Source organism: Macrotis lagotis, chromosome 2, assembly GCF_037893015.1.
Source record: "Macrotis lagotis isolate mMagLag1 chromosome 2, bilby.v1.9.chrom.fasta, whole genome shotgun sequence".
NCBI classification, from domain to species: Eukaryota; Metazoa; Chordata; class Mammalia; order Peramelemorphia; family Peramelidae; genus Macrotis; species Macrotis lagotis.
Genome location: NC_133659.1, coordinates 262501564 through 262516804, shown reverse-complemented (window position 1 = coordinate 262516804; position 15241 = coordinate 262501564). Strand labels below are relative to the sequence as shown.

Genomic DNA, 15241 nt, shown 5'->3' with positions numbered 1-15241 from the left:
TAACCCTAAACCTAACCCTAACCCTAACCCTAACCCTAACCCTAACCGTAAACCGAAACCTATCTCTAACCCTAACCAAAACCCTAACACTAACACTAAGCCTATCCTGAACCCTAACCCTAACCCTAACCCTAACCCTAACCCTAACCCTAACCCTAACCCTAACCCTAACCCTAACCCTAAACCAAACCTTACCCCCAACCCTAAGTGTAACCCTAACCCTAAGCCTAACCCTAAACATAATGCTAACCCTAAACCTAACCCTCAGCCTAACCTTAACCCTAACCCTAACCCTAACCCTAACCCTAACCCTAACCCTAACCCTAACCCTAACCCTAACCCTAACCCTAACCCTAACCCTAACCCTAACCTTAACGCTAACTCTAAGTGTAACCCTGAACTAACCCTAACCCTAACCCTAACTTAATTTTTTAATGAAAGGAGTTTCATGTTGAGCAGGTACTTTAGAGTCAGTCTTCATTCTCCAAAGCATTTGGCAGAGATGAGAATCAAGTACTTTCTTTTCTTTGACTGCTTCTCAATTCATCTCAAGTAGCGTTTGATTTAGAGGCCAGGAATTCTCTTGCCTGAGACATTAATAAAATGAAAAGAACATATTCTTGGGTTATTATTAAAAAAATTAAGTGTGGGTACTTTGACATTCTTGGGAAATGTGTCATTTTTTGCTGTCTTATTTGGGTGAGATTTCTTTAGAAGCAGATGTGATATAATGGAAAGAGCATTAATTTTGGAGTCAGGAGAGTTGTGTTCATATCCTGTTTTTGTCACTTCTTAGCTATATGATTTTGAACAAATCATTTATAATTGCTTTATGCTTCTATTTCCTAATTAGTAAAATGAGGAAAAATACCTTTCTTGTCTATCTTAGATGATAGGGCCATTTTTACGAATTAGATTTGTGTGAGGGGTTGTTGTGCTAAGTCACCAGCCTCATTTTCTCCTCCAGAGCCATTTGGGTCCAGTGGCCAGATATGAATCAGGACAACTGGAGATGCTCTGGATATGAGGCAATCAGAGTTAAGTGGCATGCCTAAGGTCACACAGCTAATAAGTGTCTAGTGTCCTGAGACTGGCTTTGAAACTCCTGTCTTTCTGACTCCAAGCCTAGTATACTATCCATGGTGTACTAAAGATGGTTTTGGAGGAGAAAGTAAGGCTGGTGACTTAGCACAGCATCCCCTCACTCAAATATAATTCATGTGCATTTCATGACATCACTTCTCTGATGTCATGGTCTTCAAGAGTGAAGGACAAAACACGACAGAGTCATTTTTGATTATAAAATGATTCTGTGTTTGGAAAGCATTTTTTCCATTAGTAAAGAACTTTATAAATGCTAATTATTACTATTTAATAGCTTAATTTGCTGTCACTGCTTTATAGGCTAGGAAGGAAACTCAAGGAGAGGTTAGACTTGTATTAAGAAAAGTGTATGGACTAGTACATTTGTAATTTCTCTTCTAGGAATGCATGAGCAGTGGTATTTTGGCATGGGCTTTGTTGCTAACATACCTTTTTTTGTTTTGGTGCAGAATGCTGAAGGCTTAGGAATCAGATGTAACTTTGAGTCCTGGTAGGAGTAACATCCCTTTTTTCCCCCCATTTGGTTAGTTACTATTTTAAGATAATGTACATCATCCTTTTCACTGTATAAACTAGAACATCATAGCACATCACATCCCTAACACAGCAGAATCCCATAAGAGTGCACTTTCTGTGGAGTTCAGAGATCTGGTTTCAATTCTTCAGTCTAGTACTTTTTAGCTTTGTGACCCTTAATATCACTTAACATTTCTGAGCCTTAGTTTTAACATTTGTAACATGGAGATGAAAATACCTGAACTTAAGTACCTCAAGATAATCTATAAGAGCAGGGCAGCTAGGTGGTGCAGTGGATAGAGCACTGACCCAGGGGTCAGGAGGACCCGAGTTCAAATCTGACCTCAGGCACTTAATAATTATCTAGCTGTGTGACCTTGGGCAAGTCACTTAACCCCATTGCCTTGCAAAAAACAAACAGAAAAAGATAATATATAAAAAAATACTTTTTTTTACTGTAAAGAGTTATGCAAATGTACGTTGCTGTTATTATTTCCATTGTTATTTAAATGGGTGATTTAATTGATTTAATTGAAGTCTTTTATGAAGAGACTTCTCAGTCCTTATAAGAGATTATGCCCACTGTTCTTAAACTAATCGTTTTAGAGTTATTTGGGGTCACTGAGAGTTAAATGAATGCCCAGGTGGAAACAACTAGAAAGTGCCAGATTTGAAACTGTAACTCAGATCTTTCTGACTCCCTGCTAGCTTTTCTCTTCATTAATCTATACTATCTCTCTTTTTTACTATTAAAAATAAAATAAAATAAAAATAAAAAAAAAAGAATGGACTGCAAAGCACATTGCCCCATGACTTTACATGTCACATAATAATCATGGAGCCCAGGATTTAGGGTTGAAAGGGATCCCTTTATTTCATAAATCAGAAAACTGAAGTCTTGGGAGATTTAGAGGCTTGCTGAAGGTCACATGGTATTAAAGGTGATATTTGAACCTTGTCCTTCTGACCAAGTTAGTACTCTGATAATTTACTGTATTCTCCTTTCCCCAAAATTTAAGGATATATTTCTGTTTTATTTCAAAGTCCTTGATCTTTTTGTAGTTCTTAATTTGGTTGATTTTGGAACTAACATTTCTATTCTATGGCCTAGAAAAATAGCTTTACCTACAGAATTGTGCATATCATCACAATCATTTGAATTTTTTCCCTTCCTTTACCTAGAAGTTCCTTTTGTTACTTCAGTATTATATTAAGAAGAGAGACATTGAAGGATTGAAGAGGGTGAGCCTTAAGTCAAGCTAGTTGGTATTATGATGTGTAGAAATACAAAACAAACAAGCCAATGTGACTTTATATGACCTCAGAGATGACTGTAGTGTCAGTGGTCCTTCATCAGGAAAGAAATGTTAACTCTCTTTCTCCAGAGTAATACAAGTAGACCATGTGAAAAGTCCTTCACAACCATCTAGAAAAAGAGCAGGAGAAAAAAATGTAATGGCTTAGCAAGAAGATTTTTGGTCCTCTGATAAACTAACAACCAAGGGATTGGTCCCATAATGTGGATATAGTAATCTAAGTTTAGTGGTTTAGTTGCCATACCTAGATGGATTTTTGTAAAAGGACTATACATAGACAGCCTAAATGAAGAAAACATCTTTGAATGTGAGAAATCCTTCTGTGAAGTAGAAATGCTATTAAGATTCATTTTAAAGACTTTAAATTACTGTTTTGCTAAAGGAAAGCAAGTTGTTGGTCAATAATTCAGAATACAGGCACTGTCACCCCTTCCCAATTTATATGTGGGTTACCAGAACATTGGAGATTTTTTTTCCTTATTGTTTACTGTGCAGGCTTACCTCATAAGTGGCAGGAGTCTACCTGTAACTCACTGCAACAAAAGATTCAAAGTTAGAAAATATTTGTTTAAATGGAGATTCATACTTCCTCAGGTTATTAATATTATCATTATTGTTATTACTATTATAGTCTTTTGAGTTCACATCCCTAAGATTATGTTGACCAAAGAGAGTAATAATTGCTAAGCTATATCACTATTAGCAGTTCTTAATTGCTCACTTATATGATGTGCTTTGATGAATACCATAGTTAGAAGTTATAAAAAAAAACATGTTCTATAGGCATTTATAATTATGCATTTTTTGCATTTGAAATTGTCTCTTCATGTTGCAGAGATATTACATCCTTATTTACCTTTCCAAGAAGCTTGATAGATAGTGTGGTTATCATGCAAACCTTCATTGGAGCTAGGAAGATCTGTTTTACATTTGCATTCTTTCACAGTTCTAGGCCCCTGGATGGTAATACTTGCCTTTCACAAATGCACAGCTGGGCTCCCCTGCAGGTGCTTCATGGTGATTCTGATGTCCTTTTTCCTCTCAGTGGAGTGGGATCTTATACCTCAGCAGGTGAGTTATTTCCTGTCTCTTTATTATCTGTAAAGCTTTTGATTCTAAGCAGAGTCAGTGTGGTATCACAGTGGAGAACCAGTTTTTTTTGAGCAAGGCAATGGGGTTAAGTGGCTTGCCCAAGGCCACACAGCTAGGTAATTATTAAGTGTCTGAGACTGGATTTGAACCCAGGTACTCCTGACTCCAGGGCTGGTGCTTTATCCACTGCTTCACCTAGCTGCCCCACTAATGTACTTTCAATGCTGTATCTAGAATTTATTTATGGCAGTATTTCTTGTGAATATCTTTTCAAAATGCAAATGAATTTAAGTACACTTTATTTAACAAAAAGATGAACAAACAACAAAAAATAAAAAATCAAAGCCATTGTTGCTTTAAAGGAGTTTTACATATAGGCCAGGTAACATTAATGAATTAGACTGTACTGCCCTCCAGTGGTGCATTTGCATCCTTACAGATGGGAATCAAGTTCTAGTATAGTATGGTTTGATCTCTGCTGACCATATTTGCTGGTTGCTGGATTACAATCTGTGAACTCCACTATGCTCACAATTGACCTTAAATGATTTTTTATTCCTGATGGGGATATGAGAAGTCTCTTGAATGGAAACAATGCACAGCTTAAGATTAGAGATGTGCTTGGCTACTTCCTTTAATGGACAAGATCAAATCTAAGATTAAGTCACTGATATATCCATTGAATTGGAGGAGCTCATTTGAGGAAGTCAGGTGAACAAAGTCTAGGCTCTAGATGTCTTTTTGTGATCTTATCTTTACCCTGTCTTACTGGGTCTGATAGTCTGGGTTCTTGAGAATACCTGTGCTATCCTGGCAGGAGCCGCACCTGGGAACTCATCCCCAACAGGGATCCCTCTGACCTGAGCTAGGTAACAGGGGTCTGACACACATATTTCAGAATAGGTTTGGGATTTTTTGATTAATCATGCATTTTGGATTTATTTCCTTTGAGATAACTGTAGGATTATTTCATTTAACTGTCACATATTGCTTTGTCATTTAATCATTTTAATAAATGCAGAGCTCAAACATTAGACAAAGATTGTGAAGGGAGATGGTGGACTGGGATCCATGAACAATATAATACCCTTATTTTGCATACACAAAGTAAGAATATTTTCCTCTTCTTTCCCTAAATAGCTGTTTCAGTATATAGTCACAGCCTTCTTGGTTTTGAAAATAATGATGACCCTGGTTTATGCAGTTCATTTTAGAATGGTTTCCTGACAGTCTGATGTCCCTAGGGTCAGACTTGGATGTTTTTTCTACTTTCTTTTACAGTTTCCTAAAAGTATAAATTTATTTTAAGTTGTTGTCTTTGACAAGTACCTAAATATCTAGATTTTTCTCCAGTGTCTAAAGTAAAATGTCAGTCCATCCTTGCCTTACTCTGAACTTGCGTGTTGTATTATTTGACAAGGTAAATGTATAAACCACTGGTGTTAAATAATACCTTTATGAATGGTGGCTATCTGTACCTCACATCCTTAAGAATAAAATGTGTTTGCTGAGATTCAGATTCTTAGAACTTTTGAGTACAGATGATTATGGCTTAATTTCCCACATTTACTTCCTGTGCCACATGAGATAAAAATAAAAGGAGATCGATTTGTGTGTCTGATGTGTCCTGAGAATGATCCAAATTCACATTTGAATCTCACCCAGTATGTAAAGCACATGAAATTTCACTTTAGACTAAAACTCACTTGCAGCAACCACAGAACCATCCAACAGAGAGGAGTTGATCTATCTGATCTATTCTGATAGATATTTTCAGCGTTTCTTAAGAGTGCTAAATGTTAGGTAGATGCACTCAAGGTTACTTCTCTAAATTCTTTTAATTCATAAGTAACCAGGTTTCCTGAAACTATAACAATCCTGAGGTTTAGTTTCTTTATGCACATATAATTGCATTGTAAGTGACAAGGTCAGTTAGCTGGCTCCTTTCCCTCCTCTCTTAGAAACCCCTTCTTTGTTGCTTTTGATTTTAATAGCTCAGAGCTGATACTTATATGGTGCTTTAAGGCTTGCAAAAGGCTTTAAAAATATCTCTTTATTAACATAATAGCCCTAGAGGTAGGTGTGTTGCTCTGAAGGTGTGTTGCACTGGACCTGGTATATGCTAGGAGTCCTTGAGCAGTCAAAGATAAAAATTGCCTCTTCCACCACCCCCTCTAGCTGACCTTATTTGCACCTTTAGCTAGACTTCCATTGTGTCCTTGAAGGCAGAACCAGCCACAAGACAGTCACCAGTCAACCTGCACCAGATTGATAAACCATTAGTGCAGCCAAGCAGACCCTCCTCTCCTATCTTCATAGTCTGGCTGTTCCCAAGGAGAAAGAATGCTGTTTTTGCCATCCTACTGACTCCTGTTCCCTCTCTCTTTCTGCTCCCTTCCTTCTCCCATGCTGCTCCCCTTTGGAGGAGATTGCCCTCTACTCCTTTGGTGCCATTAGACTTCCCTCTTTGTGGTAGCTCACGAATATTCAGTTTTTGTCTGGATTGAGAACTCCTTTGTACTAGGTATAGGAGTTCCATTGGTATGTGCATTTATTTGGGAATCAGCATAGTTTCAATCTCATGGAAATGTGATTTTTCTTTTAATAGGTGCTGTTATTATTGTCCCATTATATACATATGCAACAATCATAAACAAAAATCAACCACTACAAAATTCACATTTACTAGCATATACAACTCATAACATGTTGAGAATTGGCATGATTTTTGGTCTAAAGATATGTCTCCAAGGATGATTACTAACTTTAAAGTAGTTTGGTGCTCATTTGTGTTGATAAATTTGCATGCATTTGTTTGAAATCAGTCCTATTTCTCTGTTGTCTCTATTTTAGGGTCATGTATTGTTGTATCTCATTGATTAGAAAATAATAAATTACTTTATTTCTTGCTATGGACAAATATAGAAATTGAACAAACTAAGATTTTTCTCCAGATAGTGTTAAAATTCTCCAATAAAATCCCACCCTCTTTGTAGCATGTTGATGACCTTGAAGTCTTTGAAGATTGTGCCTGCTGAGTACAAGCTCTGCTAGGATCCTGCCAAACTGGAAAAGCTTTCAGTTCAGGCCTATTATAGATTGATCAGCTATCTGTAGCCAAAGCTCTCTCTAGATTCAGAGATGCTCACTTCCAGGTTATGTTCCTGGAATATACATACATACACAACACACACACATATATATGTATATACAAAAAAATATACATATTTTTCAGGATGCTGAATTGATTGGTCAGCATCTTTGCAGTGTGATTTCCTAAAGTGGAAAGCTATTTATTTTAGTTAGTGGGACTTCTTTTCCCTCATCTTTGTTTGGAGGTTGAAGATAGCTCACTTTTATGAACCGCTTTGAGAAATTTGAGAAAATCCTTTGTGAAAATCCTCCCCTACTCTCCCATTGAGCAAATCCTGCCCCCCCCATCAGAGCAGCTCCCCATGCCTTTTCAGCAAAGGGATGAGGGTACATACCCTATAATCTTGTTTATTGATGCTCATCAAATCTATCAACCTTTATGTTTTTGCATATTATTTTTTGAAATTTAATTTATAAGCTAAAATATTTACATATAATTTTTTGTAGTAAACAGAAGGAAGTCAGCAAACTTACTAACGCTAAATAAATGTATATCTTCTACTAATATCACTTTTCTGGTATACTCATGGTACTTCCCTTCTACAGAAAAATAATTAAGGAAAATCAACCACACCATAATTCATATTTGACAGCATATGATGCTTTCATAACACTTTAAACATTGGTATAATTTTTGGAGTAAAAAATATGGCCTCCTTGTATGGCTGCTTACTTTCAAAGGACATGATAGTGTATGTTTTGGAAAGCATGAGCTTGTTCTGGCATCTGAGGAATAATAACTAAGTAGGGATGGTTTAATTGTCAAAATTTTCTATTTCATGAATTTGTGGCCACAATGATTGATCCAACCTATTTCTTATGACCTGGAAAGGTTGTCATCTGCAGTGGTGGAAAACTCCCATATAATTAAAAAAATTCTACAGTTTTTTTTTAGTTTTGATTGATGTAGGCCTATAGATAGGTAATGAATGGATATAAAAACCCAAACATATATCTAAATAAATGAGCAGAGAGTCTCTGCTATAATATCACACTTGCCTGTATGTAGGGTAGATGGGCAGCAAAATCATAATTTTTCAACTTAAAAAAAAAGATTGTATCTTAATGTTATGTGCATGTGTATGGTCCTCATATTCTAACTTCTGGTTCTCTTGAAATTCATTCCTAATTTTTTGCTATTTAAATTTTTTTTCAAAATAAAAGTTTGTTTTTAATGATCAAAAACCCATTTCTCTCATTCTCTCAAATTGGGGGGAAAGAAGAGAAAAAATAAAATCCTCATAACGAATATACATAGTAAAGCAAATTCCTTCATTAGTCATTTTCTTTTTTCTTTTTTTTTTTTTTTTTTTTTAGGTTTTTGCAAGGCAAACAGGGTTAAGTGGCTTGGCCAAGGCCACACAGCTAGGTAATTATTAAGTGTCTGACACCGGATTTGAACCCAGGTACTCCTGACTCCAAGGCCGGTGCTTTATCTACTATGCCACCTAGCCTCCCGTTTTTTTTCATTAGTTATTTTCAAAGAATATGTATCAATTTGCACTTGACTTTATCTCCTCTCTTTTAGGAGGGTGGGTATCATGCTCTGTTTCAAATCTTTGAAATCCTGGACATTCCCTTGATTAGAGTTCTTAAGTCTTTCAGAAGTGTTTTGTCTTTACTTTAGAAAAAAATTAGAGTGTATATTTTTATTTTGTGATCTGAAGTGGAAACAAGTGTTGACTTGGTATAAGAAATCTGATCAAAGAACCGGTAGGGGGAGGTTTCCTTTTGACATTGTCAGTTGTTCCTAATTTCAGTTTCTAATGAATAAATATTAGTATTTCCCGAATATTTACTGATAAAAATATAGATAGCAAGTATGCATAGAAAATGTTTTTGTATGCTGATATTCCTATTACCAATAAAAATAATAAATTGGCTTACCTAAAAAGGATAGACATTTTGTTTTACTTGAAAAGAGATGCTCAACTAATTATAAATGTCAATATTGCATATAAGACTATTTATTAATATTTATGCAAATATTAATGCCAAAACTTCTTTCTTTTCTTTTTTTTTTCCCTTTTTCTTTTTTTATGGTGGGGTTGTAGAAATAGTCAACTTTAAAGTTTTTATTTGTTGATCTAGAACACACGAATAAGAAAAACAGCTTTGCTTGTCAATAAGACTTATTTAATGGATGCTTTTTTTTCTCAGCCTTTGTAGGAAGGATGGATTTTGATTGCTAGTGAAGATTTGCTTGTTGCATGGCAATGTAATTCAAACATTGAGGTGACTTAGGAAATGAAATTCTCCTGTAGTAAGGAATATACAGAGATGCCAAAGAGCAAGAAAGCATTTGTTTTCTTTGATTGTAGACATCATAGTGGCAGTGATAGAATGAAAGTATAGTGTACCTGCTGTTTTATTGGCTTCTTTGTGACTTTTTTTTGAAGACTGATTGCTATTGATAAAATAAACAAATAAAAAATCCTCAAAAATTATTGGCAGAGTTTAAGAAGTTTCTTGTTAAATTCTTTTTTTGTTGGAGACTGGAGGTGCAGATTAGGTTAGCTAATTTTTACTTAAAACACATTTCTTCTGCTTTTAATAGGGTTAAGGACTGAAAAACATTTTGAGGGACTTTCATCATCATAAAGAAGTATTGAATTTATTAAGTCTGTTTACTTATTACACACCTTGATCCTGAAGTTGAAAAGCTTAAGTTGTATAATAAATATATAAATATGATAAGTAAATAAATATAAATATAAATAAATAAAGATAAGTAGGCAAAAAGAAGATTCCACTAATTCTATTATTCTTAGAAGTTCAGTTCTAGCAAGTCTTCTGAAGAAAAACACTAAAAATGGATGACAGCATCCTCAGTTTCAGGTTTTCATAATGAAAGTGGTCAACCCTTTTCCAGACTTACACCCTTCAATACAATTAATGATCGAATCTGCCAATTTCTTTACAGTTCTGATTTTATTTTTCTTGATCTCTTTTAATGCTGCACAGGATTTTTCAGGAATTTGTTATCTTTGTTTATACCCTATTACTTTTCAAGCTTATTAACATATCTTTAAAAGGGTTCTAACAGTTCTTAGAGGTCCATTAGGAGAAGGCTATTATAATAGAGATCCCATTCCCTAATCTCTGAAAAAGCTGGGATGATCTTTTTATTTTTAACTTCTGGTTCCTTTTACTTTGGTAGGCAGCAAATAGATGAATTCAGAATTGTTTTTTATAAACTGCTTGCCATTTGATGAGGTGAAATCAGATTCTTTGAAATGTTAGATACACCCTTAGAGTAAATTATAGCTTTGTGAAGTTGTATACCTAGTCAAAGGTAGTATGCTTTTGATTCTTTTTGGGGTGGATAGGGTATTTGTTAAAATCAGTTCAGCTCTTCTTTTGCTAGGTCATTAAGAGGTAGTTGGGCCAAATATGTATAAGCTTTGTTCCTAATCTCTGAGTGTGACATCTATCTGTGACTTCTATCTAGCATTTTTAGACTTTCTCACAAAATGTCCCATTCAGCTGAGTATTGGCCCCTGACAATTTTTGGATGCTGAAACATGGCCCTTTTTGACCAGTAAGAGATGGAAGGTTCCCAACCATATAATTCTCATAGACCCCCAAAATTCAAGCCTGATGAATTTGCTCAGTCATTTTTCTGAGTCAAAGAGGTATTTGTGAGGAGACTGTATTTTTTAAAGTTTTACCAGCATTAGATAGATGATGTTTTTTGTAGTATTTTCTTTAGTTATCACACGGTAGCAAAGTAGATATTTATTAATTTCTCTACATGAAGATGCCTTCATTCCCTTACAGGTCTACCTGCTTCACCTGGGAGCTATTCCTTGTCATGATGCTCTAGGGGGTCACTTTTCAAGTCAGAAGTATTCTTTTTTAGGTTTTTGAAAGGCAAATGGGGTTAAGTGGCTTGCCCAAGGCCACACAGCTAGGTAATTATTAAGTGTCTGAGACCAGATTTGAACCCAGGTACTCCTGACTCCAGGGCCAGTGCTTTTTCCACTACGTCACCTAGCCGCCCCTTAACTTTATATTAAACAAGCTAATGGAAGGAAAGGTTTTTTTTCCCCTTTCTGTGACAGTGAAAGGAAATGTTATTTACAAGGAAGCAAATTTAGGACTAATGTGAGGAAAAACTTCCTAGTAATTAGAGCTGACCAAAGATGGAAGAGACTCCCTCCTTGGAGATGTTCAACTAGAAGTTAGATGTGCACTTGGTGGTATGTTATAATGGGGATTCTTTTGTGGATGGGTTGGACTGCCATTTCTTAAATCTTGTGATTTTTAAATTGAACCTCTCCTGCTTAATTCTAAACTATTTAGCATATATACCTGAGAGCTTACTTTACTTATCTGTCAAGCTACCTTTTTGTGATTTTAGTACAGGACTGTTGAAAGATGGAGATTTGTTCTTATTGAAAGTTTTCTTTCATTTTTTTAATATGTAGATATTTATACATTGATGTTACATTTTATACCATTTTATTGGATAACATTTCTATGTACATGAAATATTTGGTACATAGACAACCATAGTTATAATGATTTGGTTGTAATATTTGATGTAAGAAAATGTTAAGCAATTTGAATCCCTTGTAACTCATTCCTTAATGAATTACTTGACTTATTGTGGGTCTTTCACAGATAGGAAATACAGGTCTATTATCACCGAAAGACAAGAGAATAGAAGAAAGTCTCTGATTTGATTTTTGATATTCCCCAGAACATCTTGTGAGATTACTTGTTTGATGTGAAGGTGTTTTATACAATAGCGAATTGTTTTTCTACTCTTACTGTAAGACCAATTTATTTTGTCTGCTGTTGAAGTAATCCATAACTGAGACTGAGGCTTACTTTAGATTGAAAGAAGACAGGCTAAATCTTCAGCTAAATCAGAATTTTTCCTTTAAGTTGGGGATATAGTTAACCAGAAAGTGAAACATAACTGGACTAAAAAACCCAATTTTTGAAAAGTTCTTCTTAAAAAATATCCAACAGCAACACTCCCCAAATTCACCAATAATCAGGATCTTTTTTTTTTTTGCAAGGCAGTAGGGTTAAGTGTCTTGTCCAGGTTCATACAACTAGGTAAATAGTAAGTGTCTGAGGCTGAATATGAACTCAGGTCCTCCTAACTCCAGGACTGGTGATCTGTCCTTTGAGCCACCTAGCTGCCCCCTAACCATCGGGGATCTTTACCAGATTTGATTCTTAAATTTGAATAGAGTTTTTGCTGTTGTTTGTTAAACTGAAGCATTAATAGAAAAAATTTTTTTCAGGCTATCTAGTGGAAACAGAAAACTAAGATGAAGACAATTGCTATGGTATTAAAGAGACTTTTTCTTCTTTCCCAGAATCCTTGGGTTGTATTTAAGAACCTGTCATATAGAGGAGAAATGTTCTTTAATGGGGGAATGTTCTACTTAAAATTATTTTGCAAGGGATTATTCTGATAAATATTAAGTTAAAGTGATTGAGTTGAGTCAAAATCAAGGGTACCCATGCATATATAGAGCTCAGCGGTGGGTTGTGTTTGTTTTTGTTTTGTGTTAGGTGAGTGTAGGAGAAAATTAGCATTTATTGTTTTCAGAAGAGATTCTACCATCATCTATCTTCACTATGTTTCTCTTGATCTACAATGTCGTTTCTTAAGGGATTGAATGCTGTTCATTAACTCAATAATGAGATGAGTAGCTTAGAAGTACCATAGCAAGATTATCACATATCAGTATTGGATGCACTGGGGAACTTAAAAGTTTTGAGTATATAATTTCTTTTTATTTTATCTCTGTTATGTATGGGTGAGAAAGCTTATAATGCTTTGGTCAATGTGTTAAGAACTGTATACACTGGAGAAAAAATGCATTTGTGTCTATTATTTCCCTTGGAAATAGCTAATTGATTATTTGAAATCTTCAGAAAGAAAAATAATTGACACATTTCTCATGGTGAAATTCTTTGCCATGTTGTTTGACTTGTTAAAAGATGTTTGTTTGTTTTTTTTTAACTTCCCATCCTATCAATACTATATGTACTTTGTATCCTAGATGGTTTTGCAAACGTTAATAAACTTAATAATGATAATTAGTTTTAAATTGCATCTAAATTAAAGTTAAATTATTTTAAATAGTTTTATAAGAAACTTATTGAGACTCCTTGTTCGGGTCTATATAAAGATACATAGCATAAATGTATGTGTGCATATATGAAGTGAGTATGATATTATATGCATGAAATATACATTAAAACCCTATGGAATGTCTATTTCAGAGTGCCTCGGAAAGTCTTTTAGATCATTAAGTAGAAACTCAAGGATAAACACACTTTGACTTTGAAAGAGAATTGTAGGTGATATAAAGGACTTCTTACTTGAGCTAAGCATAGTCAAAAGACCTTAGTTTGAATCTTGCCGTCGGCAAATAATTAGTATGCTTCATTATCTGTAAGATGTGGAAAATAATACTTTAACTAAAGAAATGTTGGAACTTCTCTCATGAATTTGTTTACATATGATTTTTCATTATGTCTTCTTTCCCCCTTACCAACAATAAAGTCCATGAGGTTAGGTATTATCTTCTCACACTTTTCTTTTGTTTTCAATGCCCTTGACAGGGCTCTGTACACATTAGGCATCTAAAAGATGTTTACTGAATTGATGAGTTGAATATTTTTCAAAACCGTTTACTATATAGGTTTCAATTCCATTTTTGCCTCTAAATAAGTAATTTTGGATGGTCTGTTCTTTTAAGCTTAGTACTCATTTGTCTCAATTATTATGAAGGGCAAATTGTTATGGATAATGGATCTTCTGAGCTAGGAAAGGACTAGCACTCTTGAGGTATGAGGCCACAGTCCCAAATCTATCTTGGTTAATAACAATCTATGTTACATAGCATTATTTTGCTATACCTTGCAGTTCTTTGTTCTAATAGGATGCTCTGTCAATAATTGAAAAAGTTATTGTTTTAATTTATTGTTTTTTTCTGGACAGGTTTTCATGAGATTTGAGCACTACTTTTCCATTGCTAGTTGTATCCTTTGAATCTTTTAGTTAATCTTGAAGACAAATCACTTGTCTGTAAAATAGCTGGCAAAAAATTCAGTTTCCTTCCTACTACAGAGGTATAGGAGTTTGGAGTAAAAGCATCTTGAGAGTCTTGGAAAAAGAGTTAATAAAATATTGCCATTATTTATAATAGTGAATTACCCTGAATACTTGCCTACTTACAGTTGGAGGTGATGAAAATCAGTCTAGGACTTAGTTCTCTCTTTGCCCTCTTGGTAACTTTACTTTTTAATTTATAACAGAATACATGTGTGAGGCAGCATGCAAATAGGCTAATCATTTGAAAGTTCAGCTAGAAGGCAGAAGTAAGCTGTGAAACTTTAATTATTTATGAATATTTCTCATGTAATCAATCTTCCTTGCCACCATTTAACCCCTGATAGCAGTGTATAAGACCAACCCAATGATGTTGGAATCTAGTGCCCTTGAGAATATGTACATTCAGTGTTTCTAGCTCAAGAAGGGTCATTATTTCTCTAGACTGAATTTGGTCCATCATTTAGCCAAATATCTGGAGTAGCCAGATGAAGGGGGCTTACTATATACACTGTGGTTTCTGGAAGTGACTGAGCAGTTGTATTGCTTATATGTACCTCTTCCTAGATCATGGAATCTAAATATTGCAGAGCTGGAGGGGATCTTAGAACTTATCCTGCATTTTAAAGATAATTAAAGGAGGGCCAGAGAAATTATGATACAATTTTGTTATTTGCAAAACAGAACTAGAGCCAAAGACTCCTGATTCCCAGTGTAAAATGATATTTATTACATGATTTTACCTTACTCACAAGTTATATTTCCCTTTTTTTGCTTAGCTCAAATCCCAACTCCCCTAAATACCAGTGACCCAAGTTCCAAATCATGTTTTTACCTTATCCCAGTCCAGTGGGATTATAGAGAATTTTTTTCAGTATCGATCTTGGTAGTTGTCTTTATAATTAGTTTAAACATGGAGATAGTTCTCGTTATAGAAAAGACATCAGCAAATTGGAAAACATCCAGAGTTGGATGA

General features: G+C 34.9%; 1 protein-coding gene across 1 annotated transcript in view; it reads left to right on the top strand.

The window, feature by feature from the left end:
* Positions 1-422: 422 nt before the first annotated feature.
* Positions 423-15241, top strand: part of LOC141514903 (rho GTPase-activating protein 32-like) — a 93454-nt gene continuing 78635 nt past the window's right edge. Inside the window, 1 exon segment of the mRNA XM_074226073.1 lies at positions 423-4007. The gene's annotated coding sequence lies outside the window, so the exon portion shown is untranslated.